The sequence below is a fragment of the Ambystoma mexicanum genome, chromosome 1p (assembly GCF_040938575.1).
Source record: "Ambystoma mexicanum isolate Mex_15411 chromosome 1p, UKY_AmexF1_1, whole genome shotgun sequence".
Classification (NCBI taxonomy): domain Eukaryota; kingdom Metazoa; phylum Chordata; class Amphibia; order Caudata; family Ambystomatidae; genus Ambystoma; species Ambystoma mexicanum.
The window spans coordinates 12,833,503-12,861,229 of record NC_090921.1 but is presented as its reverse complement, the minus strand read 5'-3'; the positions used below and the strand labels follow the sequence as shown (position 1 = coordinate 12,861,229).

General features: G+C 47.9%; 23 non-coding genes across 23 annotated transcripts; all 23 read right to left on the bottom strand.

The window, feature by feature from the left end:
* Positions 1-255: 255 nt before the first annotated feature.
* TRNAL-UAG (transfer RNA leucine (anticodon UAG)) lies at positions 256-337 on the bottom strand. The gene has a single exon. It is a non-coding gene; the product is annotated as a tRNA-Leu (tRNA).
* Positions 338-1,481: 1,144 nt separating this feature from the next.
* Positions 1,482-1,563, bottom strand: TRNAL-UAG (transfer RNA leucine (anticodon UAG)). The gene has a single exon. It is a non-coding gene; the product is annotated as a tRNA-Leu (tRNA).
* Positions 1,564-2,707: 1,144 nt separating this feature from the next.
* On the bottom strand, positions 2,708-2,789 carry TRNAL-UAG (transfer RNA leucine (anticodon UAG)). The gene has a single exon. It is a non-coding gene; the product is annotated as a tRNA-Leu (tRNA).
* A 1,144-nt stretch (positions 2,790-3,933) lies between these two features.
* Positions 3,934-4,015, bottom strand: TRNAL-UAG (transfer RNA leucine (anticodon UAG)). The gene has a single exon. It is a non-coding gene; the product is annotated as a tRNA-Leu (tRNA).
* A 1,144-nt stretch (positions 4,016-5,159) lies between these two features.
* On the bottom strand, positions 5,160-5,241 carry TRNAL-UAG (transfer RNA leucine (anticodon UAG)). The gene has a single exon. It is a non-coding gene; the product is annotated as a tRNA-Leu (tRNA).
* A 1,144-nt stretch (positions 5,242-6,385) lies between these two features.
* TRNAL-UAG (transfer RNA leucine (anticodon UAG)) lies at positions 6,386-6,467 on the bottom strand. Its single transcript has one exon. It is a non-coding gene; the product is annotated as a tRNA-Leu (tRNA).
* Positions 6,468-7,611: 1,144 nt separating this feature from the next.
* On the bottom strand, positions 7,612-7,693 carry TRNAL-UAG (transfer RNA leucine (anticodon UAG)). Its single transcript has one exon. It is a non-coding gene; the product is annotated as a tRNA-Leu (tRNA).
* Positions 7,694-8,837: 1,144 nt separating this feature from the next.
* TRNAL-UAG (transfer RNA leucine (anticodon UAG)) lies at positions 8,838-8,919 on the bottom strand. The gene has a single exon. It is a non-coding gene; the product is annotated as a tRNA-Leu (tRNA).
* A 1,144-nt stretch (positions 8,920-10,063) lies between these two features.
* TRNAL-UAG (transfer RNA leucine (anticodon UAG)) lies at positions 10,064-10,145 on the bottom strand. Its single transcript has one exon. It is a non-coding gene; the product is annotated as a tRNA-Leu (tRNA).
* Positions 10,146-11,289: 1,144 nt separating this feature from the next.
* On the bottom strand, positions 11,290-11,371 carry TRNAL-UAG (transfer RNA leucine (anticodon UAG)). The gene has a single exon. It is a non-coding gene; the product is annotated as a tRNA-Leu (tRNA).
* A 1,144-nt stretch (positions 11,372-12,515) lies between these two features.
* Positions 12,516-12,597, bottom strand: TRNAL-UAG (transfer RNA leucine (anticodon UAG)). The gene has a single exon. It is a non-coding gene; the product is annotated as a tRNA-Leu (tRNA).
* Positions 12,598-13,741: 1,144 nt separating this feature from the next.
* On the bottom strand, positions 13,742-13,823 carry TRNAL-UAG (transfer RNA leucine (anticodon UAG)). The gene has a single exon. It is a non-coding gene; the product is annotated as a tRNA-Leu (tRNA).
* Positions 13,824-14,967: 1,144 nt separating this feature from the next.
* Positions 14,968-15,049, bottom strand: TRNAL-UAG (transfer RNA leucine (anticodon UAG)). The gene has a single exon. It is a non-coding gene; the product is annotated as a tRNA-Leu (tRNA).
* Positions 15,050-16,193: 1,144 nt separating this feature from the next.
* TRNAL-UAG (transfer RNA leucine (anticodon UAG)) lies at positions 16,194-16,275 on the bottom strand. Its single transcript has one exon. It is a non-coding gene; the product is annotated as a tRNA-Leu (tRNA).
* Positions 16,276-17,419: 1,144 nt separating this feature from the next.
* On the bottom strand, positions 17,420-17,501 carry TRNAL-UAG (transfer RNA leucine (anticodon UAG)). Its single transcript has one exon. It is a non-coding gene; the product is annotated as a tRNA-Leu (tRNA).
* Positions 17,502-18,645: 1,144 nt separating this feature from the next.
* On the bottom strand, positions 18,646-18,727 carry TRNAL-UAG (transfer RNA leucine (anticodon UAG)). The gene has a single exon. It is a non-coding gene; the product is annotated as a tRNA-Leu (tRNA).
* A 1,144-nt stretch (positions 18,728-19,871) lies between these two features.
* Positions 19,872-19,953, bottom strand: TRNAL-UAG (transfer RNA leucine (anticodon UAG)). Its single transcript has one exon. It is a non-coding gene; the product is annotated as a tRNA-Leu (tRNA).
* Positions 19,954-21,097: 1,144 nt separating this feature from the next.
* On the bottom strand, positions 21,098-21,179 carry TRNAL-UAG (transfer RNA leucine (anticodon UAG)). The gene has a single exon. It is a non-coding gene; the product is annotated as a tRNA-Leu (tRNA).
* Positions 21,180-22,323: 1,144 nt separating this feature from the next.
* TRNAL-UAG (transfer RNA leucine (anticodon UAG)) lies at positions 22,324-22,405 on the bottom strand. The gene has a single exon. It is a non-coding gene; the product is annotated as a tRNA-Leu (tRNA).
* A 1,144-nt stretch (positions 22,406-23,549) lies between these two features.
* TRNAL-UAG (transfer RNA leucine (anticodon UAG)) lies at positions 23,550-23,631 on the bottom strand. Its single transcript has one exon. It is a non-coding gene; the product is annotated as a tRNA-Leu (tRNA).
* A 1,144-nt stretch (positions 23,632-24,775) lies between these two features.
* Positions 24,776-24,857, bottom strand: TRNAL-UAG (transfer RNA leucine (anticodon UAG)). Its single transcript has one exon. It is a non-coding gene; the product is annotated as a tRNA-Leu (tRNA).
* Positions 24,858-26,001: 1,144 nt separating this feature from the next.
* Positions 26,002-26,083, bottom strand: TRNAL-UAG (transfer RNA leucine (anticodon UAG)). Its single transcript has one exon. It is a non-coding gene; the product is annotated as a tRNA-Leu (tRNA).
* A 1,144-nt stretch (positions 26,084-27,227) lies between these two features.
* Positions 27,228-27,309, bottom strand: TRNAL-UAG (transfer RNA leucine (anticodon UAG)). The gene has a single exon. It is a non-coding gene; the product is annotated as a tRNA-Leu (tRNA).
* Between the last annotated feature and the right edge of the window lie 418 nt (positions 27,310-27,727).

Genomic DNA, 27,727 nt, shown 5'->3' with positions numbered 1-27,727 from the left:
ATTCATTAGGGCATCGTGTCGGCAGATTTGTGGCCCTGCCAAGCACGTGTTTATTGACAGGATCGTGAACGCATGTCCGTTTTCAGTGAACAGTGATTTATGCTTTACCCTTTTTTGGTGAAAACGCACACGAGTCAGATGTGTGCTTTCAGTCTGGGTGTTCAGAAAAGCAAGAATTCATAAACACATGCCATTCCCTGGCTCCCAATTGTCCTGTCTGTACACGTGGCATGAAGATAAAAAAGAAACAGCTATTGGCAGCGGTGGGATTCGAACCCACGCCTCCAAAGAGACTGGAGCCTAAATCCAGCGCCTTAGACCGCTCGGCCACGCTACCCTGCTGGTACTGAAACGAGAGCCTCTGAGACCTGTATTTTTTTAGGGATTGGCTGGTTTGGCCATTAATTCAAAATCAAAGCAAAGCATGAACTTGGATTGAATTCTAGCACTGGCTGTGCAAAGCCCGAACTGAACAATAAAGCACACTTGTCAGCCTGAAATTGAAATGTCACCTTTCGGGAGTGCTCTGTTCAACAGCAGTCTGGTAGCCTAGTGGTCAATGTCAGCACCCCTCCATCCAGCAGTCTTGAGTTCAATTCCCGGTGAGGGAGGTCAGATCTTTTCTAGGTTTTTTTTGGTTCTAAAAATGTTTGGGAAGCGAAGGTTCAGGAACATTGCCGGTAGGGAGAGTAAGCTCTTTAAAGGCATGCAATGAGATGTGTTTTTCTTTATTTCTGCATATTTCTGTAGCTAGCTGCATTCTTTCAGTCAACATCCCGCCCCATTTAGTGCTCACGTTTTTAAAGAAGTCCACCATTAGCCCGCAGTGTAAGCCTACCCGGGGCCTCCGCCGATGGTCCATGGTGTGTGGGATCCTTACTGGACCAACCCCAGCCGTAACGCAAATCTTAGCTTTGTCTCATTCGACCCCTAACTCGACCCAAGGAGCTACTGCAAACTCTTAGCCTAACACTAGCCCTAAATGAAAGACGCCTATTGTCCTCACATGTGGGATTTTGTTCTCGCTGCTAGTGCATACGAAACTTGGTTCCGACGTGTCCAGGAGTGGGAGAATTACCAGGGACCTTGCAATCTCGTGCCTGGGGGTTTCTAAGCTGGGCATAGGAGCTCCACTGGATGGAGCCAAGTGTCTTGAACTGAGTTTTTGTGATGCAGCAGGAAAAGGCGCTGCAAAAAGGAGCAACTACCAAGGCAAAGAGATGTGCATTCATTAGGGCATCGTGTCGGCAGATTTGTGGCCCTGCCAAGCACGTGTTTATTGACAGGATCGTGAACGCATGTCCGTTTTCAGTGAACAGTGATTTATGCTTTACCCTTTTTTGGTGAAAACGCACACGAGTCAGATGTGTGCTTTCAGTCTGGGTGTTCAGAAAAGCAAGAATTCATAAACACATGCCATTCCCTGGCTCCCAATTGTCCTGTCTGTACACGTGGCATGAAGATAAAAAAGAAACAGCTATTGGCAGCGGTGGGATTCGAACCCACGCCTCCAAAGAGACTGGAGCCTAAATCCAGCGCCTTAGACCGCTCGGCCACGCTACCCTGCTGGTACTGAAACGAGAGCCTCTGAGACCTGTATTTTTTTAGGGATTGGCTGGTTTGGCCATTAATTCAAAATCAAAGCAAAGCATGAACTTGGATTGAATTCTAGCACTGGCTGTGCAAAGCCCGAACTGAACAATAAAGCACACTTGTCAGCCTGAAATTGAAATGTCACCTTTCGGGAGTGCTCTGTTCAACAGCAGTCTGGTAGCCTAGTGGTCAATGTCAGCACCCCTCCATCCAGCAGTCTTGAGTTCAATTCCCGGTGAGGGAGGTCAGATCTTTTCTAGGTTTTTTTTGGTTCTAAAAATGTTTGGGAAGCGAAGGTTCAGGAACATTGCCGGTAGGGAGAGTAAGCTCTTTAAAGGCATGCAATGAGATGTGTTTTTCTTTATTTCTGCATATTTCTGTAGCTAGCTGCATTCTTTCAGTCAACATCCCGCCCCATTTAGTGCTCACGTTTTTAAAGAAGTCCACCATTAGCCCGCAGTGTAAGCCTACCCGGGGCCTCCGCCGATGGTCCATGGTGTGTGGGATCCTTACTGGACCAACCCCAGCCGTAACGCAAATCTTAGCTTTGTCTCATTCGACCCCTAACTCGACCCAAGGAGCTACTGCAAACTCTTAGCCTAACACTAGCCCTAAATGAAAGACGCCTATTGTCCTCACATGTGGGATTTTGTTCTCGCTGCTAGTGCATACGAAACTTGGTTCCGACGTGTCCAGGAGTGGGAGAATTACCAGGGACCTTGCAATCTCGTGCCTGGGGGTTTCTAAGCTGGGCATAGGAGCTCCACTGGATGGAGCCAAGTGTCTTGAACTGAGTTTTTGTGATGCAGCAGGAAAAGGCGCTGCAAAAAGGAGCAACTACCAAGGCAAAGAGATGTGCATTCATTAGGGCATCGTGTCGGCAGATTTGTGGCCCTGCCAAGCACGTGTTTATTGACAGGATCGTGAACGCATGTCCGTTTTCAGTGAACAGTGATTTATGCTTTACCCTTTTTTGGTGAAAACGCACACGAGTCAGATGTGTGCTTTCAGTCTGGGTGTTCAGAAAAGCAAGAATTCATAAACACATGCCATTCCCTGGCTCCCAATTGTCCTGTCTGTACACGTGGCATGAAGATAAAAAAGAAACAGCTATTGGCAGCGGTGGGATTCGAACCCACGCCTCCAAAGAGACTGGAACCTAAATCCAGCGCCTTAGACCGCTCGGCCACGCTACCCTGCTGGTACTGAAACGAGAGCCTCTGAGACCTGTATTTTTTTAGGGATTGGCTGGTTTGGCCATTAATTCAAAATCAAAGCAAAGCATGAACTTGGATTGAATTCTAGCACTGGCTGTGCAAAGCCCGAACTGAACAATAAAGCACACTTGTCAGCCTGAAATTGAAATGTCACCTTTCGGGAGTGCTCTGTTCAACAGCAGTCTGGTAGCCTAGTGGTCAATGTCAGCACCCCTCCATCCAGCAGTCTTGAGTTCAATTCCCGGTGAGGGAGGTCAGATCTTTTCTAGGTTTTTTTTGGTTCTAAAAATGTTTGGGAAGCGAAGGTTCAGGAACATTGCCGGTAGGGAGAGTAAGCTCTTTAAAGGCATGCAATGAGATGTGTTTTTCTTTATTTCTGCATATTTCTGTAGCTAGCTGCATTCTTTCAGTCAACATCCCGCCCCATTTAGTGCTCACGTTTTTAAAGAAGTCCACCATTAGCCCGCAGTGTAAGCCTACCCGGGGCCTCCGCCGATGGTCCATGGTGTGTGGGATCCTTACTGGACCAACCCCAGCCGTAACGCAAATCTTAGCTTTGTCTCATTCGACCCCTAACTCGACCCAAGGAGCTACTGCAAACTCTTAGCCTAACACTAGCCCTAAATGAAAGACACCTATTGTCCTCACATGTGGGATTTTGTTCTCGCTGCTAGTGCATACGAAACTTGGTTCCGACGTGTCCAGGAGTGGGAGAATTACCAGGGACCTTGCAATCTCGTGCCTGGGGGTTTCTAAGCTGGGCATAGGAGCTCCACTGGATGGAGCCAAGTGTCTTGAACTGAGTTTTTGTGATGCAGCAGGAAAAGGCGCTGCAAAAAGGAGCAACTACCAAGGCAAAGAGATGTGCATTCATTAGGGCATCGTGTCGGCAGATTTGTGGCCCTGCCAAGCACGTGTTTATTGACAGGATCGTGAACGCATGTCCGTTTTCAGTGAACAGTGATTTATGCTTTACCCTTTTTTGGTGAAAACGCACACGAGTCAGATGTGTGCTTTCAGTCTGGGTGTTCAGAAAAGCAAGAATTCATAAACACATGCCATTCCCTGGCTCCCAATTGTCCTGTCTGTACACGTGGCATGAAGATAAAAAAGAAACAGCTATTGGCAGCGGTGGGATTCGAACCCACGCCTCCAAAGAGACTGGAGCCTAAATCCAGCGCCTTAGACCGCTCGGCCACGCTACCCTGCTGGTACTGAAACGAGAGCCTCTGAGACCTGTATTTTTTTAGGGATTGGCTGGTTTGGCCATTAATTCAAAATCAAAGCAAAGCATGAACTTGGATTGAATTCTAGCACTGGCTGTGCAAAGCCCGAACTGAACAATAAAGCACACTTGTCAGCCTGAAATTGAAATGTCACCTTTCGGGAGTGCTCTGTTCAACAGCAGTCTGGTAGCCTAGTGGTCAATGTCAGCACCCCTCCATCCAGCAGTCTTGAGTTCAATTCCCGGTGAGGGAGGTCAGATCTTTTCTAGGTTTTTTTTGGTTCTAAAAATGTTTGGGAAGCGAAGGTTCAGGAACATTGCCGGTAGGGAGAGTAAGCTCTTTAAAGGCATGCAATGAGATGTGTTTTTCTTTATTTCTGCATATTTCTGTAGCTAGCTGCATTCTTTCAGTCAACATCCCGCCCCATTTAGTGCTCACGTTTTTAAAGAAGTCCACCATTAGCCCGCAGTGTAAGCCTACCCGGGGCCTCCGCCGATGGTCCATGGTGTGTGGGATCCTTACTGGACCAACCCCAGCCGTAACGCAAATCTTAGCTTTGTCTCATTCGACCCCTAACTCGACCCAAGGAGCTACTGCAAACTCTTAGCCTAACACTAGCCCTAAATGAAAGACGCCTATTGTCCTCACATGTGGGATTTTGTTCTCGCTGCTAGTGCATACGAAACTTGGTTCCGACGTGTCCAGGAGTGGGAGAATTACCAGGGACCTTGCAATCTCGTGCCTGGGGGTTTCTAAGCTGGGCATAGGAGCTCCACTGGATGGAGCCAAGTGTCTTGAACTGAGTTTTTGTGATGCAGCAGGAAAAGGCGCTGCAAAAAGGAGCAACTACCAAGGCAAAGAGATGTGCATTCATTAGGGCATCGTGTCGGCAGATTTGTGGCCCTGCCAAGCACGTGTTTATTGACAGGATCGTGAACGCATGTCCGTTTTCAGTGAACAGTGATTTATGCTTTACCCTTTTTTGGTGAAAACGCACACGAGTCAGATGTGTGCTTTCAGTCTGGGTGTTCAGAAAAGCAAGAATTCATAAACACATGCCATTCCCTGGCTCCCAATTGTCCTGTCTGTACACGTGGCATGAAGATAAAAAAGAAACAGCTATTGGCAGCGGTGGGATTCGAACCCACGCCTCCAAAGAGACTGGAGCCTAAATCCAGCGCCTTAGACCGCTCGGCCACGCTACCCTGCTGGTACTGAAACGAGAGCCTCTGAGACCTGTATTTTTTTAGGGATTGGCTGGTTTGGCCATTAATTCAAAATCAAAGCAAAGCATGAACTTGGATTGAATTCTAGCACTGGCTGTGCAAAGCCCGAACTGAACAATAAAGCACACTTGTCAGCCTGAAATTGAAATGTCACCTTTCGGGAGTGCTCTGTTCAACAGCAGTCTGGTAGCCTAGTGGTCAATGTCAGCACCCCTCCATCCAGCAGTCTTGAGTTCAATTCCCGGTGAGGGAGGTCAGATCTTTTCTAGGTTTTTTTTGGTTCTAAAAATGTTTGGGAAGCGAAGGTTCAGGAACATTGCCGGTAGGGAGAGTAAGCTCTTTAAAGGCATGCAATGAGATGTGTTTTTCTTTATTTCTGCATATTTCTGTAGCTAGCTGCATTCTTTCAGTCAACATCCCGCCCCATTTAGTGCTCACGTTTTTAAAGAAGTCCACCATTAGCCCGCAGTGTAAGCCTACCCGGGGCCTCCGCCGATGGTCCATGGTGTGTGGGATCCTTACTGGACCAACCCCAGCCGTAACGCAAATCTTAGCTTTGTCTCATTCGACCCCTAACTCGACCCAAGGAGCTACTGCAAACTCTTAGCCTAACACTAGCCCTAAATGAAAGACGCCTATTGTCCTCACATGTGGGATTTTGTTCTCGCTGCTAGTGCATACGAAACTTGGTTCCGACGTGTCCAGGAGTGGGAGAATTACCAGGGACCTTGCAATCTCGTGCCTGGGGGTTTCTAAGCTGGGCATAGGAGCTCCACTGGATGGAGCCAAGTGTCTTGAACTGAGTTTTTGTGATGCAGCAGGAAAAGGCGCTGCAAAAAGGAGCAACTACCAAGGCAAAGAGATGTGCATTCATTAGGGCATCGTGTCGGCAGATTTGTGGCCCTGCCAAGCACGTGTTTATTGACAGGATCGTGAACGCATGTCCGTTTTCAGTGAACAGTGATTTATGCTTTACCCTTTTTTGGTGAAAACGCACACGAGTCAGATGTGTGCTTTCAGTCTGGGTGTTCAGAAAAGCAAGAATTCATAAACACATGCCATTCCCTGGCTCCCAATTGTCCTGTCTGTACACGTGGCATGAAGATAAAAAAGAAACAGCTATTGGCAGCGGTGGGATTCGAACCCACGCCTCCAAAGAGACTGGAGCCTAAATCCAGCGCCTTAGACCGCTCGGCCACGCTACCCTGCTGGTACTGAAACGAGAGCCTCTGAGACCTGTATTTTTTTAGGGATTGGCTGGTTTGGCCATTAATTCAAAATCAAAGCAAAGCATGAACTTGGATTGAATTCTAGCACTGGCTGTGCAAAGCCCGAACTGAACAATAAAGCACACTTGTCAGCCTGAAATTGAAATGTCACCTTTCGGGAGTGCTCTGTTCAACAGCAGTCTGGTAGCCTAGTGGTCAATGTCAGCACCCCTCCATCCAGCAGTCTTGAGTTCAATTCCCGGTGAGGGAGGTCAGATCTTTTCTAGGTTTTTTTTGGTTCTAAAAATGTTTGGGAAGCGAAGGTTCAGGAACATTGCCGGTAGGGAGAGTAAGCTCTTTAAAGGCATGCAATGAGATGTGTTTTTCTTTATTTCTGCATATTTCTGTAGCTAGCTGCATTCTTTCAGTCAACATCCCGCCCCATTTAGTGCTCACGTTTTTAAAGAAGTCCACCATTAGCCCGCAGTGTAAGCCTACCCGGGGCCTCCGCCGATGGTCCATGGTGTGTGGGATCCTTACTGGACCAACCCCAGCCGTAACGCAAATCTTAGCTTTGTCTCATTCGACCCCTAACTCGACCCAAGGAGCTACTGCAAACTCTTAGCCTAACACTAGCCCTAAATGAAAGACGCCTATTGTCCTCACATGTGGGATTTTGTTCTCGCTGCTAGTGCATACGAAACTTGGTTCCGACGTGTCCAGGAGTGGGAGAATTACCAGGGACCTTGCAATCTCGTGCCTGGGGGTTTCTAAGCTGGGCATAGGAGCTCCACTGGATGGAGCCAAGTGTCTTGAACTGAGTTTTTGTGATGCAGCAGGAAAAGGCGCTGCAAAAAGGAGCAACTACCAAGGCAAAGAGATGTGCATTCATTAGGGCATCGTGTCGGCAGATTTGTGGCCCTGCCAAGCACGTGTTTATTGACAGGATCGTGAACGCATGTCCGTTTTCAGTGAACAGTGATTTATGCTTTACCCTTTTTTGGTGAAAACGCACACGAGTCAGATGTGTGCTTTCAGTCTGGGTGTTCAGAAAAGCAAGAATTCATAAACACATGCCATTCCCTGGCTCCCAATTGTCCTGTCTGTACACGTGGCATGAAGATAAAAAAGAAACAGCTATTGGCAGCGGTGGGATTCGAACCCACGCCTCCAAAGAGACTGGAGCCTAAATCCAGCGCCTTAGACCGCTCGGCCACGCTACCCTGCTGGTACTGAAACGAGAGCCTCTGAGACCTGTATTTTTTTAGGGATTGGCTGGTTTGGCCATTAATTCAAAATCAAAGCAAAGCATGAACTTGGATTGAATTCTAGCACTGGCTGTGCAAAGCCCGAACTGAACAATAAAGCACACTTGTCAGCCTGAAATTGAAATGTCACCTTTCGGGAGTGCTCTGTTCAACAGCAGTCTGGTAGCCTAGTGGTCAATGTCAGCACCCCTCCATCCAGCAGTCTTGAGTTCAATTCCCGGTGAGGGAGGTCAGATCTTTTCTAGGTTTTTTTTGGTTCTAAAAATGTTTGGGAAGCGAAGGTTCAGGAACATTGCCGGTAGGGAGAGTAAGCTCTTTAAAGGCATGCAATGAGATGTGTTTTTCTTTATTTCTGCATATTTCTGTAGCTAGCTGCATTCTTTCAGTCAACATCCCGCCCCATTTAGTGCTCACGTTTTTAAAGAAGTCCACCATTAGCCCGCAGTGTAAGCCTACCCGGGGCCTCCGCCGATGGTCCATGGTGTGTGGGATCCTTACTGGACCAACCCCAGCCGTAACGCAAATCTTAGCTTTGTCTCATTCGACCCCTAACTCGACCCAAGGAGCTACTGCAAACTCTTAGCCTAACACTAGCCCTAAATGAAAGACGCCTATTGTCCTCACATGTGGGATTTTGTTCTCGCTGCTAGTGCATACGAAACTTGGTTCCGACGTGTCCAGGAGTGGGAGAATTACCAGGGACCTTGCAATCTCGTGCCTGGGGGTTTCTAAGCTGGGCATAGGAGCTCCACTGGATGGAGCCAAGTGTCTTGAACTGAGTTTTTGTGATGCAGCAGGAAAAGGCGCTGCAAAAAGGAGCAACTACCAAGGCAAAGAGATGTGCATTCATTAGGGCATCGTGTCGGCAGATTTGTGGCCCTGCCAAGCACGTGTTTATTGACAGGATCGTGAACGCATGTCCGTTTTCAGTGAACAGTGATTTATGCTTTACCCTTTTTTGGTGAAAACGCACACGAGTCAGATGTGTGCTTTCAGTCTGGGTGTTCAGAAAAGCAAGAATTCATAAACACATGCCATTCCCTGGCTCCCAATTGTCCTGTCTGTACACGTGGCATGAAGATAAAAAAGAAACAGCTATTGGCAGCGGTGGGATTCGAACCCACGCCTCCAAAGAGACTGGAGCCTAAATCCAGCGCCTTAGACCGCTCGGCCACGCTACCCTGCTGGTACTGAAACGAGAGCCTCTGAGACCTGTATTTTTTTAGGGATTGGCTGGTTTGGCCATTAATTCAAAATCAAAGCAAAGCATGAACTTGGATTGAATTCTAGCACTGGCTGTGCAAAGCCCGAACTGAACAATAAAGCACACTTGTCAGCCTGAAATTGAAATGTCACCTTTCGGGAGTGCTCTGTTCAACAGCAGTCTGGTAGCCTAGTGGTCAATGTCAGCACCCCTCCATCCAGCAGTCTTGAGTTCAATTCCCGGTGAGGGAGGTCAGATCTTTTCTAGGTTTTTTTTGGTTCTAAAAATGTTTGGGAAGCGAAGGTTCAGGAACATTGCCGGTAGGGAGAGTAAGCTCTTTAAAGGCATGCAATGAGATGTGTTTTTCTTTATTTCTGCATATTTCTGTAGCTAGCTGCATTCTTTCAGTCAACATCCCGCCCCATTTAGTGCTCACGTTTTTAAAGAAGTCCACCATTAGCCCGCAGTGTAAGCCTACCCGGGGCCTCCGCCGATGGTCCATGGTGTGTGGGATCCTTACTGGACCAACCCCAGCCGTAACGCAAATCTTAGCTTTGTCTCATTCGACCCCTAACTCGACCCAAGGAGCTACTGCAAACTCTTAGCCTAACACTAGCCCTAAATGAAAGACGCCTATTGTCCTCACATGTGGGATTTTGTTCTCGCTGCTAGTGCATACGAAACTTGGTTCCGACGTGTCCAGGAGTGGGAGAATTACCAGGGACCTTGCAATCTCGTGCCTGGGGGTTTCTAAGCTGGGCATAGGAGCTCCACTGGATGGAGCCAAGTGTCTTGAACTGAGTTTTTGTGATGCAGCAGGAAAAGGCGCTGCAAAAAGGAGCAACTACCAAGGCAAAGAGATGTGCATTCATTAGGGCATCGTGTCGGCAGATTTGTGGCCCTGCCAAGCACGTGTTTATTGACAGGATCGTGAACGCATGTCCGTTTTCAGTGAACAGTGATTTATGCTTTACCCTTTTTTGGTGAAAACGCACACGAGTCAGATGTGTGCTTTCAGTCTGGGTGTTCAGAAAAGCAAGAATTCATAAACACATGCCATTCCCTGGCTCCCAATTGTCCTGTCTGTACACGTGGCATGAAGATAAAAAAGAAACAGCTATTGGCAGCGGTGGGATTCGAACCCACGCCTCCAAAGAGACTGGAGCCTAAATCCAGCGCCTTAGACCGCTCGGCCACGCTACCCTGCTGGTACTGAAACGAGAGCCTCTGAGACCTGTATTTTTTTAGGGATTGGCTGGTTTGGCCATTAATTCAAAATCAAAGCAAAGCATGAACTTGGATTGAATTCTAGCACTGGCTGTGCAAAGCCCGAACTGAACAATAAAGCACACTTGTCAGCCTGAAATTGAAATGTCACCTTTCGGGAGTGCTCTGTTCAACAGCAGTCTGGTAGCCTAGTGGTCAATGTCAGCACCCCTCCATCCAGCAGTCTTGAGTTCAATTCCCGGTGAGGGAGGTCAGATCTTTTCTAGGTTTTTTTTGGTTCTAAAAATGTTTGGGAAGCGAAGGTTCAGGAACATTGCCGGTAGGGAGAGTAAGCTCTTTAAAGGCATGCAATGAGATGTGTTTTTCTTTATTTCTGCATATTTCTGTAGCTAGCTGCATTCTTTCAGTCAACATCCCGCCCCATTTAGTGCTCACGTTTTTAAAGAAGTCCACCATTAGCCCGCAGTGTAAGCCTACCCGGGGCCTCCGCCGATGGTCCATGGTGTGTGGGATCCTTACTGGACCAACCCCAGCCGTAACGCAAATCTTAGCTTTGTCTCATTCGACCCCTAACTCGACCCAAGGAGCTACTGCAAACTCTTAGCCTAACACTAGCCCTAAATGAAAGACGCCTATTGTCCTCACATGTGGGATTTTGTTCTCGCTGCTAGTGCATACGAAACTTGGTTCCGACGTGTCCAGGAGTGGGAGAATTACCAGGGACCTTGCAATCTCGTGCCTGGGGGTTTCTAAGCTGGGCATAGGAGCTCCACTGGATGGAGCCAAGTGTCTTGAACTGAGTTTTTGTGATGCAGCAGGAAAAGGCGCTGCAAAAAGGAGCAACTACCAAGGCAAAGAGATGTGCATTCATTAGGGCATCGTGTCGGCAGATTTGTGGCCCTGCCAAGCACGTGTTTATTGACAGGATCGTGAACGCATGTCCGTTTTCAGTGAACAGTGATTTATGCTTTACCCTTTTTTGGTGAAAACGCACACGAGTCAGATGTGTGCTTTCAGTCTGGGTGTTCAGAAAAGCAAGAATTCATAAACACATGCCATTCCCTGGCTCCCAATTGTCCTGTCTGTACACGTGGCATGAAGATAAAAAAGAAACAGCTATTGGCAGCGGTGGGATTCGAACCCACGCCTCCAAAGAGACTGGAGCCTAAATCCAGCGCCTTAGACCGCTCGGCCACGCTACCCTGCTGGTACTGAAACGAGAGCCTCTGAGACCTGTATTTTTTTAGGGATTGGCTGGTTTGGCCATTAATTCAAAATCAAAGCAAAGCATGAACTTGGATTGAATTCTAGCACTGGCTGTGCAAAGCCCGAACTGAACAATAAAGCACACTTGTCAGCCTGAAATTGAAATGTCACCTTTCGGGAGTGCTCTGTTCAACAGCAGTCTGGTAGCCTAGTGGTCAATGTCAGCACCCCTCCATCCAGCAGTCTTGAGTTCAATTCCCGGTGAGGGAGGTCAGATCTTTTCTAGGTTTTTTTTGGTTCTAAAAATGTTTGGGAAGCGAAGGTTCAGGAACATTGCCGGTAGGGAGAGTAAGCTCTTTAAAGGCATGCAATGAGATGTGTTTTTCTTTATTTCTGCATATTTCTGTAGCTAGCTGCATTCTTTCAGTCAACATCCCGCCCCATTTAGTGCTCACGTTTTTAAAGAAGTCCACCATTAGCCCGCAGTGTAAGCCTACCCGGGGCCTCCGCCGATGGTCCATGGTGTGTGGGATCCTTACTGGACCAACCCCAGCCGTAACGCAAATCTTAGCTTTGTCTCATTCGACCCCTAACTCGACCCAAGGAGCTACTGCAAACTCTTAGCCTAACACTAGCCCTAAATGAAAGACGCCTATTGTCCTCACATGTGGGATTTTGTTCTCGCTGCTAGTGCATACGAAACTTGGTTCCGACGTGTCCAGGAGTGGGAGAATTACCAGGGACCTTGCAATCTCGTGCCTGGGGGTTTCTAAGCTGGGCATAGGAGCTCCACTGGATGGAGCCAAGTGTCTTGAACTGAGTTTTTGTGATGCAGCAGGAAAAGGCGCTGCAAAAAGGAGCAACTACCAAGGCAAAGAGATGTGCATTCATTAGGGCATCGTGTCGGCAGATTTGTGGCCCTGCCAAGCACGTGTTTATTGACAGGATCGTGAACGCATGTCCGTTTTCAGTGAACAGTGATTTATGCTTTACCCTTTTTTGGTGAAAACGCACACGAGTCAGATGTGTGCTTTCAGTCTGGGTGTTCAGAAAAGCAAGAATTCATAAACACATGCCATTCCCTGGCTCCCAATTGTCCTGTCTGTACACGTGGCATGAAGATAAAAAAGAAACAGCTATTGGCAGCGGTGGGATTCGAACCCACGCCTCCAAAGAGACTGGAGCCTAAATCCAGCGCCTTAGACCGCTCGGCCACGCTACCCTGCTGGTACTGAAACGAGAGCCTCTGAGACCTGTATTTTTTTAGGGATTGGCTGGTTTGGCCATTAATTCAAAATCAAAGCAAAGCATGAACTTGGATTGAATTCTAGCACTGGCTGTGCAAAGCCCGAACTGAACAATAAAGCACACTTGTCAGCCTGAAATTGAAATGTCACCTTTCGGGAGTGCTCTGTTCAACAGCAGTCTGGTAGCCTAGTGGTCAATGTCAGCACCCCTCCATCCAGCAGTCTTGAGTTCAATTCCCGGTGAGGGAGGTCAGATCTTTTCTAGGTTTTTTTTGGTTCTAAAAATGTTTGGGAAGCGAAGGTTCAGGAACATTGCCGGTAGGGAGAGTAAGCTCTTTAAAGGCATGCAATGAGATGTGTTTTTCTTTATTTCTGCATATTTCTGTAGCTAGCTGCATTCTTTCAGTCAACATCCCGCCCCATTTAGTGCTCACGTTTTTAAAGAAGTCCACCATTAGCCCGCAGTGTAAGCCTACCCGGGGCCTCCGCCGATGGTCCATGGTGTGTGGGATCCTTACTGGACCAACCCCAGCCGTAACGCAAATCTTAGCTTTGTCTCATTCGACCCCTAACTCGACCCAAGGAGCTACTGCAAACTCTTAGCCTAACACTAGCCCTAAATGAAAGACGCCTATTGTCCTCACATGTGGGATTTTGTTCTCGCTGCTAGTGCATACGAAACTTGGTTCCGACGTGTCCAGGAGTGGGAGAATTACCAGGGACCTTGCAATCTCGTGCCTGGGGGTTTCTAAGCTGGGCATAGGAGCTCCACTGGATGGAGCCAAGTGTCTTGAACTGAGTTTTTGTGATGCAGCAGGAAAAGGCGCTGCAAAAAGGAGCAACTACCAAGGCAAAGAGATGTGCATTCATTAGGGCATCGTGTCGGCAGATTTGTGGCCCTGCCAAGCACGTGTTTATTGACAGGATCGTGAACGCATGTCCGTTTTCAGTGAACAGTGATTTATGCTTTACCCTTTTTTGGTGAAAACGCACACGAGTCAGATGTGTGCTTTCAGTCTGGGTGTTCAGAAAAGCAAGAATTCATAAACACATGCCATTCCCTGGCTCCCAATTGTCCTGTCTGTACACGTGGCATGAAGATAAAAAAGAAACAGCTATTGGCAGCGGTGGGATTCGAACCCACGCCTCCAAAGAGACTGGAGCCTAAATCCAGCGCCTTAGACCGCTCGGCCACGCTACCCTGCTGGTACTGAAACGAGAGCCTCTGAGACCTGTATTTTTTTAGGGATTGGCTGGTTTGGCCATTAATTCAAAATCAAAGCAAAGCATGAACTTGGATTGAATTCTAGCACTGGCTGTGCAAAGCCCGAACTGAACAATAAAGCACACTTGTCAGCCTGAAATTGAAATGTCACCTTTCGGGAGTGCTCTGTTCAACAGCAGTCTGGTAGCCTAGTGGTCAATGTCAGCACCCCTCCATCCAGCAGTCTTGAGTTCAATTCCCGGTGAGGGAGGTCAGATCTTTTCTAGGTTTTTTTTGGTTCTAAAAATGTTTGGGAAGCGAAGGTTCAGGAACATTGCCGGTAGGGAGAGTAAGCTCTTTAAAGGCATGCAATGAGATGTGTTTTTCTTTATTTCTGCATATTTCTGTAGCTAGCTGCATTCTTTCAGTCAACATCCCGCCCCATTTAGTGCTCACGTTTTTAAAGAAGTCCACCATTAGCCCGCAGTGTAAGCCTACCCGGGGCCTCCGCCGATGGTCCATGGTGTGTGGGATCCTTACTGGACCAACCCCAGCCGTAACGCAAATCTTAGCTTTGTCTCATTCGACCCCTAACTCGACCCAAGGAGCTACTGCAAACTCTTAGCCTAACACTAGCCCTAAATGAAAGACGCCTATTGTCCTCACATGTGGGATTTTGTTCTCGCTGCTAGTGCATACGAAACTTGGTTCCGACGTGTCCAGGAGTGGGAGAATTACCAGGGACCTTGCAATCTCGTGCCTGGGGGTTTCTAAGCTGGGCATAGGAGCTCCACTGGATGGAGCCAAGTGTCTTGAACTGAGTTTTTGTGATGCAGCAGGAAAAGGCGCTGCAAAAAGGAGCAACTACCAAGGCAAAGAGATGTGCATTCATTAGGGCATCGTGTCGGCAGATTTGTGGCCCTGCCAAGCACGTGTTTATTGACAGGATCGTGAACGCATGTCCGTTTTCAGTGAACAGTGATTTATGCTTTACCCTTTTTTGGTGAAAACGCACACGAGTCAGATGTGTGCTTTCAGTCTGGGTGTTCAGAAAAGCAAGAATTCATAAACACATGCCATTCCCTGGCTCCCAATTGTCCTGTCTGTACACGTGGCATGAAGATAAAAAAGAAACAGCTATTGGCAGCGGTGGGATTCGAACCCACGCCTCCAAAGAGACTGGAGCCTAAATCCAGCGCCTTAGACCGCTCGGCCACGCTACCCTGCTGGTACTGAAACGAGAGCCTCTGAGACCTGTATTTTTTTAGGGATTGGCTGGTTTGGCCATTAATTCAAAATCAAAGCAAAGCATGAACTTGGATTGAATTCTAGCACTGGCTGTGCAAAGCCCGAACTGAACAATAAAGCACACTTGTCAGCCTGAAATTGAAATGTCACCTTTCGGGAGTGCTCTGTTCAACAGCAGTCTGGTAGCCTAGTGGTCAATGTCAGCACCCCTCCATCCAGCAGTCTTGAGTTCAATTCCCGGTGAGGGAGGTCAGATCTTTTCTAGGTTTTTTTTGGTTCTAAAAATGTTTGGGAAGCGAAGGTTCAGGAACATTGCCGGTAGGGAGAGTAAGCTCTTTAAAGGCATGCAATGAGATGTGTTTTTCTTTATTTCTGCATATTTCTGTAGCTAGCTGCATTCTTTCAGTCAACATCCCGCCCCATTTAGTGCTCACGTTTTTAAAGAAGTCCACCATTAGCCCGCAGTGTAAGCCTACCCGGGGCCTCCGCCGATGGTCCATGGTGTGTGGGATCCTTACTGGACCAACCCCAGCCGTAACGCAAATCTTAGCTTTGTCTCATTCGACCCCTAACTCGACCCAAGGAGCTACTGCAAACTCTTAGCCTAACACTAGCCCTAAATGAAAGACGCCTATTGTCCTCACATGTGGGATTTTGTTCTCGCTGCTAGTGCATACGAAACTTGGTTCCGACGTGTCCAGGAGTGGGAGAATTACCAGGGACCTTGCAATCTCGTGCCTGGGGGTTTCTAAGCTGGGCATAGGAGCTCCACTGGATGGAGCCAAGTGTCTTGAACTGAGTTTTTGTGATGCAGCAGGAAAAGGCGCTGCAAAAAGGAGCAACTACCAAGGCAAAGAGATGTGCATTCATTAGGGCATTGTGTCGGCAGATTTGTGGCCCTGCCAAGCACGTGTTTATTGACAGGATCGTGAACGCATGTCCGTTTTCAGTGAACAGTGATTTATGCTTTACCCTTTTTTGGTGAAAACGCACACGAGTCAGATGTGTGCTTTCAGTCTGGGTGTTCAGAAAAGCAAGAATTCATAAACACATGCCATTCCCTGGCTCCCAATTGTCCTGTCTGTACACGTGGCATGAAGATAAAAAAGAAACAGCTATTGGCAGCGGTGGGATTCGAACCCACGCCTCCAAAGAGACTGGAGCCTAAATCCAGCGCCTTAGACCGCTCGGCCACGCTACCCTGCTGGTACTGAAACGAGAGCCTCTGAGACCTGTATTTTTTTAGGGATTGGCTGGTTTGGCCATTAATTCAAAATCAAAGCAAAGCATGAACTTGGATTGAATTCTAGCACTGGCTGTGCAAAGCCCGAACTGAACAATAAAGCACACTTGTCAGCCTGAAATTGAAATGTCACCTTTCGGGAGTGCTCTGTTCAACAGCAGTCTGGTAGCCTAGTGGTCAATGTCAGCACCCCTCCATCCAGCAGTCTTGAGTTCAATTCCCGGTGAGGGAGGTCAGATCTTTTCTAGGTTTTTTTTGGTTCTAAAAATGTTTGGGAAGCGAAGGTTCAGGAACATTGCCGGTAGGGAGAGTAAGCTCTTTAAAGGCATGCAATGAGATGTGTTTTTCTTTATTTCTGCATATTTCTGTAGCTAGCTGCATTCTTTCAGTCAACATCCCGCCCCATTTAGTGCTCACGTTTTTAAAGAAGTCCACCATTAGCCCGCAGTGTAAGCCTACCCGGGGCCTCCGCCGATGGTCCATGGTGTGTGGGATCCTTACTGGACCAACCCCAGCCGTAACGCAAATCTTAGCTTTGTCTCATTCGACCCCTAACTCGACCCAAGGAGCTACTGCAAACTCTTAGCCTAACACTAGCCCTAAATGAAAGACGCCTATTGTCCTCACATGTGGGATTTTGTTCTCGCTGCTAGTGCATACGAAACTTGGTTCCGACGTGTCCAGGAGTGGGAGAATTACCAGGGACCTTGCAATCTCGTGCCTGGGGGTTTCTAAGCTGGGCATAGGAGCTCCACTGGATGGAGCCAAGTGTCTTGAACTGAGTTTTTGTGATGCAGCAGGAAAAGGCGCTGCAAAAAGGAGCAACTACCAAGGCAAAGAGATGTGCATTCATTAGGGCATCGTGTCGGCAGATTTGTGGCCCTGCCAAGCACGTGTTTATTGACAGGATCGTGAACGCATGTCCGTTTTCAGTGAACAGTGATTTATGCTTTACCCTTTTTTGGTGAAAACGCACACGAGTCAGATGTGTGCTTTCAGTCTGGGTGTTCAGAAAAGCAAGAATTCATAAACACATGCCATTCCCTGGCTCCCAATTGTCCTGTCTGTACACGTGGCATGAAGATAAAAAAGAAACAGCTATTGGCAGCGGTGGGATTCGAACCCACGCCTCCAAAGAGACTGGAGCCTAAATCCAGCGCCTTAGACCGCTCGGCCACGCTACCCTGCTGGTACTGAAACGAGAGCCTCTGAGACCTGTATTTTTTTAGGGATTGGCTGGTTTGGCCATTAATTCAAAATCAAAGCAAAGCATGAACTTGGATTGAATTCTAGCACTGGCTGTGCAAAGCCCGAACTGAACAATAAAGCACACTTGTCAGCCTGAAATTGAAATGTCACCTTTCGGGAGTGCTCTGTTCAACAGCAGTCTGGTAGCCTAGTGGTCAATGTCAGCACCCCTCCATCCAGCAGTCTTGAGTTCAATTCCCGGTGAGGGAGGTCAGATCTTTTCTAGGTTTTTTTTGGTTCTAAAAATGTTTGGGAAGCGAAGGTTCAGGAACATTGCCGGTAGGGAGAGTAAGCTCTTTAAAGGCATGCAATGAGATGTGTTTTTCTTTATTTCTGCATATTTCTGTAGCTAGCTGCATTCTTTCAGTCAACATCCCGCCCCATTTAGTGCTCACGTTTTTAAAGAAGTCCACCATTAGCCCGCAGTGTAAGCCTACCCGGGGCCTCCGCCGATGGTCCATGGTGTGTGGGATCCTTACTGGACCAACCCCAGCCGTAACGCAAATCTTAGCTTTGTCTCATTCGACCCCTAACTCGACCCAAGGAGCTACTGCAAACTCTTAGCCTAACACTAGCCCTAAATGAAAGACGCCTATTGTCCTCACATGTGGGATTTTGTTCTCGCTGCTAGTGCATACGAAACTTGGTTCCGACGTGTCCAGGAGTGGGAGAATTACCAGGGACCTTGCAATCTCGTGCCTGGGGGTTTCTAAGCTGGGCATAGGAGCTCCACTGGATGGAGCCAAGTGTCTTGAACTGAGTTTTTGTGATGCAGCAGGAAAAGGCGCTGCAAAAAGGAGCAACTACCAAGGCAAAGAGATGTGCATTCATTAGGGCATTGTGTCGGCAGATTTGTGGCCCTGCCAAGCACGTGTTTATTGACAGGATCGTGAACGCATGTCCGTTTTCAGTGAACAGTGATTTATGCTTTACCCTTTTTTGGTGAAAACGCACACGAGTCAGATGTGTGCTTTCAGTCTGGGTGTTCAGAAAAGCAAGAATTCATAAACACATGCCATTCCCTGGCTCCCAATTGTCCTGTCTGTACACGTGGCATGAAGATAAAAAAGAAACAGCTATTGGCAGCGGTGGGATTCGAACCCACGCCTCCAAAGAGACTGGAGCCTAAATCCAGCGCCTTAGACCGCTCGGCCACGCTACCCTGCTGGTACTGAAACGAGAGCCTCTGAGACCTGTATTTTTTTAGGGATTGGCTGGTTTGGCCATTAATTCAAAATCAAAGCAAAGCATGAACTTGGATTGAATTCTAGCACTGGCTGTGCAAAGCCCGAACTGAACAATAAAGCACACTTGTCAGCCTGAAATTGAAATGTCACCTTTCGGGAGTGCTCTGTTCAACAGCAGTCTGGTAGCCTAGTGGTCAATGTCAGCACCCCTCCATCCAGCAGTCTTGAGTTCAATTCCCGGTGAGGGAGGTCAGATCTTTTCTAGGTTTTTTTTGGTTCTAAAAATGTTTGGGAAGCGAAGGTTCAGGAACATTGCCGGTAGGGAGAGTAAGCTCTTTAAAGGCATGCAATGAGATGTGTTTTTCTTTATTTCTGCATATTTCTGTAGCTAGCTGCATTCTTTCAGTCAACATCCCGCCCCATTTAGTGCTCACGTTTTTAAAGAAGTCCACCATTAGCCCGCAGTGTAAGCCTACCCGGGGCCTCCGCCGATGGTCCATGGTGTGTGGGATCCTTACTGGACCAACCCCAGCCGTAACGCAAATCTTAGCTTTGTCTCATTCGACCCCTAACTCGACCCAAGGAGCTACTGCAAACTCTTAGCCTAACACTAGCCCTAAATGAAAGACGCCTATTGTCCTCACATGTGGGATTTTGTTCTCGCTGCTAGTGCATACGAAACTTGGTTCCGACGTGTCCAGGAGTGGGAGAATTACCAGGGACCTTGCAATCTCGTGCCTGGGGGTTTCTAAGCTGGGCATAGGAGCTCCACTGGATGGAGCCAAGTGTCTTGAACTGAGTTTTTGTGATGCAGCAGGAAAAGGCGCTGCAAAAAGGAGCAACTACCAAGGCAAAGAGATGTGCATTCATTAGGGCATCGTGTCGGCAGATTTGTGGCCCTGCCAAGCACGTGTTTATTGACAGGATCGTGAACGCATGTCCGTTTTCAGTGAACAGTGATTTATGCTTTACCCTTTTTTGGTGAAAACGCACACGAGTCAGATGTGTGCTTTCAGTCTGGGTGTTCAGAAAAGCAAGAATTCATAAACACATGCCATTCCCTGGCTCCCAATTGTCCTGTCTGTACACGTGGCATGAAGATAAAAAAGAAACAGCTATTGGCAGCGGTGGGATTCGAACCCACGCCTCCAAAGAGACTGGAGCCTAAATCCAGCGCCTTAGACCGCTCGGCCACGCTACCCTGCTGGTACTGAAACGAGAGCCTCTGAGACCTGTATTTTTTTAGGGATTGGCTGGTTTGGCCATTAATTCAAAATCAAAGCAAAGCATGAACTTGGATTGAATTCTAGCACTGGCTGTGCAAAGCCCGAACTGAACAATAAAGCACACTTGTCAGCCTGAAATTGAAATGTCACCTTTCGGGAGTGCTCTGTTCAACAGCAGTCTGGTAGCCTAGTGGTCAATGTCAGCACCCCTCCATCCAGCAGTCTTGAGTTCAATTCCCGGTGAGGGAGGTCAGATCTTTTCTAGGTTTTTTTTGGTTCTAAAAATGTTTGGGAAGCGAAGGTTCAGGAACATTGCCGGTAGGGAGAGTAAGCTCTTTAAAGGCATGCAATGAGATGTGTTTTTCTTTATTTCTGCATATTTCTGTAGCTAGCTGCATTCTTTCAGTCAACATCCCGCCCCATTTAGTGCTCACGTTTTTAAAGAAGTCCACCATTAGCCCGCAGTGTAAGCCTACCCGGGGCCTCCGCCGATGGTCCATGGTGTGTGGGATCCTTACTGGACCAACCCCAGCCGTAACGCAAATCTTAGCTTTGTCTCATTCGACCCCTAACTCGACCCAAGGAGCTACTGCAAACTCTTAGCCTAACACTAGCCCTAAATGAAAGACGCCTATTGTCCTCACATGTGGGATTTTGTTCTCGCTGCTAGTGCATACGAAACTTGGTTCCGACGTGTCCAGGAGTGGGAGAATTACCAGGGACCTTGCAATCTCGTGCCTGGGGGTTTCTAAGCTGGGCATAGGAGCTCCACTGGATGGAGCCAAGTGTCTTGAACTGAGTTTTTGTGATGCAGCAGGAAAAGGCGCTGCAAAAAGGAGCAACTACCAAGGCAAAGAGATGTGCATTCATTAGGGCATCGTGTCGGCAGATTTGTGGCCCTGCCAAGCACGTGTTTATTGACAGGATCGTGAACGCATGTCCGTTTTCAGTGAACAGTGATTTATGCTTTACCCTTTTTTGGTGAAAACGCACACGAGTCAGATGTGTGCTTTCAGTCTGGGTGTTCAGAAAAGCAAGAATTCATAAACACATGCCATTCCCTGGCTCCCAATTGTCCTGTCTGTACACGTGGCATGAAGATAAAAAAGAAACAGCTATTGGCAGCGGTGGGATTCGAACCCACGCCTCCAAAGAGACTGGAGCCTAAATCCAGCGCCTTAGACCGCTCGGCCACGCTACCCTGCTGGTACTGAAACGAGAGCCTCTGAGACCTGTATTTTTTTAGGGATTGGCTGGTTTGGCCATTAATTCAAAATCAAAGCAAAGCATGAACTTGGATTGAATTCTAGCACTGGCTGTGCAAAGCCCGAACTGAACAATAAAGCACACTTGTCAGCCTGAAATTGAAATGTCACCTTTCGGGAGTGCTCTGTTCAACAGCAGTCTGGTAGCCTAGTGGTCAATGTCAGCACCCCTCCATCCAGCAGTCTTGAGTTCAATTCCCGGTGAGGGAGGTCAGATCTTTTCTAGGTTTTTTTTGGTTCTAAAAATGTTTGGGAAGCGAAGGTTCAGGAACATTGCCGGTAGGGAGAGTAAGCTCTTTAAAGGCATGCAATGAGATGTGTTTTTCTTTATTTCTGCATATTTCTGTAGCTAGCTGCATTCTTTCAGTCAACATCCCGCCCCATTTAGTGCTCACGTTTTTAAAGAAGTCCACCATTAGCCCGCAGTGTAAGCCTACCCGGGGCCTCCGCCGATGGTCCATGGTGTGTGGGATCCTTACTGGACCAACCCCAGCCGTAACGCAAATCTTAGCTTTGTCTCATTCGACCCCTAACTCGACCCAAGGAGCTACTGCAAACTCTTAGCCTAACACTAGCCCTAAATGAAAGACGCCTATTGTCCTCACATGTGGGATTTTGTTCTCGCTGCTAGTGCATACGAAACTTGGTTCCGACGTGTCCAGGAGTGGGAGAATTACCAGGGACCTTGCAATCTCGTGCCTGGGGGTTTCTAAGCTGGGCATAGGAGCTCCACTGGATGGAGCCAAGTGTCTTGAACTGAGTTTTTGTGATGCAGCAGGAAAAGGCGCTGCAAAAAGGAGCAACTACCAAGGCAAAGAGATGTGCATTCATTAGGGCATCGTGTCGGCAGATTTGTGGCCCTGCCAAGCACGTGTTTATTGACAGGATCGTGAACGCATGTCCGTTTTCAGTGAACAGTGATTTATGCTTTACCCTTTTTTGGTGAAAACGCACACGAGTCAGATGTGTGCTTTCAGTCTGGGTGTTCAGAAAAGCAAGAATTCATAAACACATGCCATTCCCTGGCTCCCAATTGTCCTGTCTGTACACGTGGCATGAAGATAAAAAAGAAACAGCTATTGGCAGCGGTGGGATTCGAACCCACGCCTCCAAAGAGACTGGAGCCTAAATCCAGCGCCTTAGACCGCTCGGCCACGCTACCCTGCTGGTACTGAAACGAGAGCCTCTGAGACCTGTATTTTTTTAGGGATTGGCTGGTTTGGCCATTAATTCAAAATCAAAGCAAAGCATGAACTTGGATTGAATTCTAGCACTGGCTGTGCAAAGCCCGAACTGAACAATAAAGCACACTTGTCAGCCTGAAATTGAAATGTCACCTTTCGGGAGTGCTCTGTTCAACAGCAGTCTGGTAGCCTAGTGGTCAATGTCAGCACCCCTCCATCCAGCAGTCTTGAGTTCAATTCCCGGTGAGGGAGGTCAGATCTTTTCTAGGTTTTTTTTGGTTCTAAAAATGTTTGGGAAGCGAAGGTTCAGGAACATTGCCGGTAGGGAGAGTAAGCTCTTTAAAGGCATGCAATGAGATGTGTTTTTCTTTATTTCTGCATATTTCTGTAGCTAGCTGCATTCTTTCAGTCAACATCCCGCCCCATTTAGTGCTCACGTTTTTAAAGAAGTCCACCATTAGCCCGCAGTGTAAGCCTACCCGGGGCCTCCGCCGATGGTCCATGGTGTGTGGGATCCTTACTGGACCAACCCCAGCCGTAACGCAAATCTTAGCTTTGTCTCATTCGACCCCTAACTCGACCCAAGGAGCTACTGCAAACTCTTAGCCTAACACTAGCCCTAAATGAAAGACGCCTATTGTCCTCACATGTGGGATTTTGTTCTCGCTGCTAGTGCATACGAAACTTGGTTCCGACGTGTCCAGGAGTGGGAGAATTACCAGGGACCTTGCAATCTCGTGCCTGGGGGTTTCTAAGCTGGGCATAGGAGCTCCACTGGATGGAGCCAAGTGTCTTGAACTGAGTTTTTGTGATGCAGCAGGAAAAGGCGCTGCAAAAAGGAGCAACTACCAAGGCAAAGAGATGTGCATTCATTAGGGCATCGTGTCGGCAGATTTGTGGCCCTGCCAAGCACGTGTTTATTGACAGGATCGTGAACGCATGTCCGTTTTCAGTGAACAGTGATTTATGCTTTACCCTTTTTTGGTGAAAACGCACACGAGTCAGATGTGTGCTTTCAGTCTGGGTGTTCAGAAAAGCAAGAATTCATAAACACATGCCATTCCCTGGCTCCCAATTGTCCTGTCTGTACACGTGGCATGAAGATAAAAAAGAAACAGCTATTGGCAGCGGTGGGATTCGAACCCACGCCTCCAAAGAGACTGGAACCTAAATCCAGCGCCTTAGACCGCTCGGCCACGCTACCCTGCTGGTACTGAAACGAGAGCCTCTGAGACCTGTATTTTTTTAGGGATTGGCTGGTTTGGCCATTAATTCAAAATCAAAGCAAAGCATGAACTTGGATTGAATTCTAGCACTGGCTGTGCAAAGCCCGAACTGAACAATAAAGCACACTTGTCAGCCTGAAATTGAAATGTCACCTTTCGGGAGTGCTCTGTTCAACAGCAGTCTGGTAGCCTAGTGGTCAATGTCAGCACCCCTCCATCCAGCAGTCTTGAGTTCAATTCCCGGTGAGGGAGGTCAGATCTTTTCTAGGTTTTTTTTGGTTCTAAAAATGTTTGGGAAGCGAAGGTTCAGGAACATTGCCGGTAGGGAGAGTAAGCTCTTTAAAGGCATGCAATGAGATGTGTTTTTCTTTATTTCTGCATATTTCTGTAGCTAGCTGCATTCTTTCAGTCAACATCCCGCCCCATTTAGTGCTCACGTTTTTAAAGAAGTCCACCATTAGCCCGCAGTGTAAGCCTACCCGGGGCCTCCGCCGATGGTCCATGGTGTGTGGGATCCTTACTGGACCAACCCCAGCCGTAACGCAAATCTTAGCTTTGTCTCATTCGACCCCTAACTCGACCCAAGGAGCTACTGCAAACTCTTAGCCTAACACTAGCCCTAAATGAAAGACGCCTATTGTCCTCACATGTGGGATTTTGTTCTCGCTGCTAGTGCATACGAAACTTGGTTCCGACGTGTCCAGGAGTGGGAGAATTACCAGGGACCTTGCAATCTCGTGCCTGGGGGTTTCTAAGCTGGGCATAGGAGCTCCACTGGATGGAGCCAAGTGTCTTGAACTGAGTTTTTGTGATGCAGCAGGAAAAGGCGCTGCAAAAAGGAGCAACTACCAAGGCAAAGAGATGTGCATTCATTAGGGCATCGTGTCGGCAGATTTGTGGCCCTGCCAAGCACGTGTTTATTGACAGGATCGTGAACGCATGTCCGTTTTCAGTGAACAGTGATTTATGCTTTACCCTTTTTTGGTGAAAACGCACACGAGTCAGATGTGTGCTTTCAGTCTGGGTGTTCAGAAAAGCAAGAATTCATAAACACATGCCATTCCCTGGCTCCCAATTGTCCTGTCTGTACACGTGGCATGAAGATAAAAAAGAAACAGCTATTGGCAGCGGTGGGATTCGAACCCACGCCTCCAAAGAGACTGGAGCCTAAATCCAGCGCCTTAGACCGCTCGGCCACGCTACCCTGCTGGTACTGAAACGAGAGCCTCTGAGACCTGTATTTTTTTAGGGATTGGCTGGTTTGGCCATTAATTCAAAATCAAAGCAAAGCATGAACTTGGATTGAATTCTAGCACTGGCTGTGCAAAGCCCGAACTGAACAATAAAGCACACTTGTCAGCCTGAAATTGAAATGTCACCTTTCGGGAGTGCTCTGTTCAACAGCAGTCTGGTAGCCTAGTGGTCAATGTCAGCACCCCTCCATCCAGCAGTCTTGAGTTCAATTCCCGGTGAGGGAGGTCAGATCTTTTCTAGGTTTTTTTTGGTTCTAAAAATGTTTGGGAAGCGAAGGTTCAGGAACATTGCCGGTAGGGAGAGTAAGCTCTTTAAAGGCATGCAATGAGATGTGTTTTTCTTTATTTCTGCATATTTCTGTAGCTAGCTGCATTCTTTCAGTCAACATCCCGCCCCATTTAGTGCTCACGTTTTTAAAGAAGTCCACCATTAGCCCGCAGTGTAAGCCTACCCGGGGCCTCCGCCGATGGTCCATGGTGTGTGGGATCCTTACTGGACCAACCCCAGCCGTAACGCAAATCTTAGCTTTGTCTCATTCGACCCCTAACTCGACCCAAGGAGCTACTGCAAACTCTTAGCCTAACACTAGCCCTAAATGAAAGACGCCTATTGTCCTCACATGTGGGATTTTGTTCTCGCTGCTAGTGCATACGAAACTTGGTTCCGACGTGTCCAGGAGTGGGAGAATTACCAGGGACCTTGCAATCTCGTGCCTGGGGGTTTCTAAGCTGGGCATAGGAGCTCCACTGGATGGAGCCAAGTGTCTTGAACTGAGTTTTTGTGATGCAGCAGGAAAAGGCGCTGCAAAAAGGAGCAACTACCAAGGCAAAGAGATGTGCATTCATTAGGGCATCGTGTCGGCAGATTTGTGGCCCTGCCAAGCACGTGTTTATTGACAGGATCGTGAACGCATGTCCGTTTTCAGTGAACAGTGATTTATGCTTTACCCTTTTTTGGTGAAAACGCACACGAGTCAGATGTGTGCTTTCAGTCTGGGTGTTCAGAAAAGCAAGAATTCATAAACACATGCCATTCCCTGGCTCCCAATTGTCCTGTCTGTACACGTGGCATGAAGATAAAAAAGAAACAGCTATTGGCAGCGGTGGGATTCGAACCCACGCCTCCAAAGAGACTGGAGCCTAAATCCAGCGCCTTAGACCGCTCGGCCACGCTACCCTGCTGGTACTGAAACGAGAGCCTCTGAGACCTGTATTTTTTTAGGGATTGGCTGGTTTGGCCATTAATTCAAAATCAAAGCAAAGCATGAACTTGGATTGAATTCTAGCACTGGCTGTGCAAAGCCCGAACTGAACAATAAAGCACACTTGTCAGCCTGAAATTGAAATGTCACCTTTCGGGAGTGCTCTGTTCAACAGCAGTCTGGTAGCCTAGTGGTCAATGTCAGCACCCCTCCATCCAGCAGTCTTGAGTTCAATTCCCGGTGAGGGAGGTCAGATCTTTTCTAGGTTTTTTTTGGTTCTAAAAATGTTTGGGAAGCGAAGGTTCAGGAACATTGCCGGTAGGGAGAGTAAGCTCTTTAAAGGCATGCAATGAGATGTGTTTTTCTTTATTTCTGCATATTTCTGTAGCTAGCTGCATTCTTTCAGTCAACATCCCGCCCCATTTAGTGCTCACGTTTTTAAAGAAGTCCACCATTAGCCCGCAGTGTAAGCCTACCCGGGGCCTCCGCCGATGGTCCATGGTGTGTGGGATCCTTACTGGACCAACCCCAGCCGTAACGCAAATCTTAGCTTTGTCTCATTCGACCCCTAACTCGACCCAAGGAGCTACTGCAAACTCTTAGCCTAACACTAGCCCTAAATGAAAGACGCCTATTGTCCTCACATGTGGGATTTTGTTCTCGCTGCTAGTGCATACGAAACTTGGTTCCGACGTGTCCAGGAGTGGGAGAATTACCAGGGACCTTGCAATCTCGTGCCTGGGGGTTTCTAAGCTGGGCATAGGAGCTCCACTGGATGGAGCCAAGTGTCTTGAACTGAGTTTTTGTGATGCAGCAGGAAAAGGCGCTGCAAAAAGGAGCAACTACCAAGGCAAAGAGATGTGCATTCATTAGGGCATCGTGTCGGCAGATTTGTGGCCCTGCCAAGCACGTGTTTATTGACAGGATCGTGAACGCATGTCCGTTTTCAGTGAACAGTGATTTATGCTTTACCCTTTTTTGGTGAAAACGCACACGAGTCAGATGTGTGCTTTCAGTCTGGGTGTTCAGAAAAGCAAGAATTCATAAACACATGCCATTCCCTGGCTCCCAATTGTCCTGTCTGTACACGTGGCATGAAGATAAAAAAGAAACAGCTATTGGCAGCGGTGGGATTCGAACCCACGCCTCCAAAGAGACTGGAGCCTAAATCCAGCGCCTTAGACCGCTCGGCCACGCTACCCTGCTGGTACTGAAACGAGAGCCTCTGAGACCTGTATTTTTTTAGGGATTGGCTGGTTTGGCCATTAATTCAAAATCAAAGCAAAGCATGAACTTGGATTGAATTCTAGCACTGGCTGTGCAAAGCCCGAACTGAACAATAAAGCACACTTGTCAGCCTGAAATTGAAATGTCACCTTTCGGGAGTGCTCTGTTCAACAGCAGTCTGGTAGCCTAGTGGTCAATGTCAGCACCCCTCCATCCAGCAGTCTTGAGTTCAATTCCCGGTGAGGGAGGTCAGATCTTTTCTAGGTTTTTTTTGGTTCTAAAAATGTTTGGGAAGCGAAGGTTCAGGAACATTGCCGGTAGGGAGAGTAAGCTCTTTAAAGGCATGCAATGAGATGTGTTTTTCTTTATTTCTGCATATTTCTGTAGCTAGC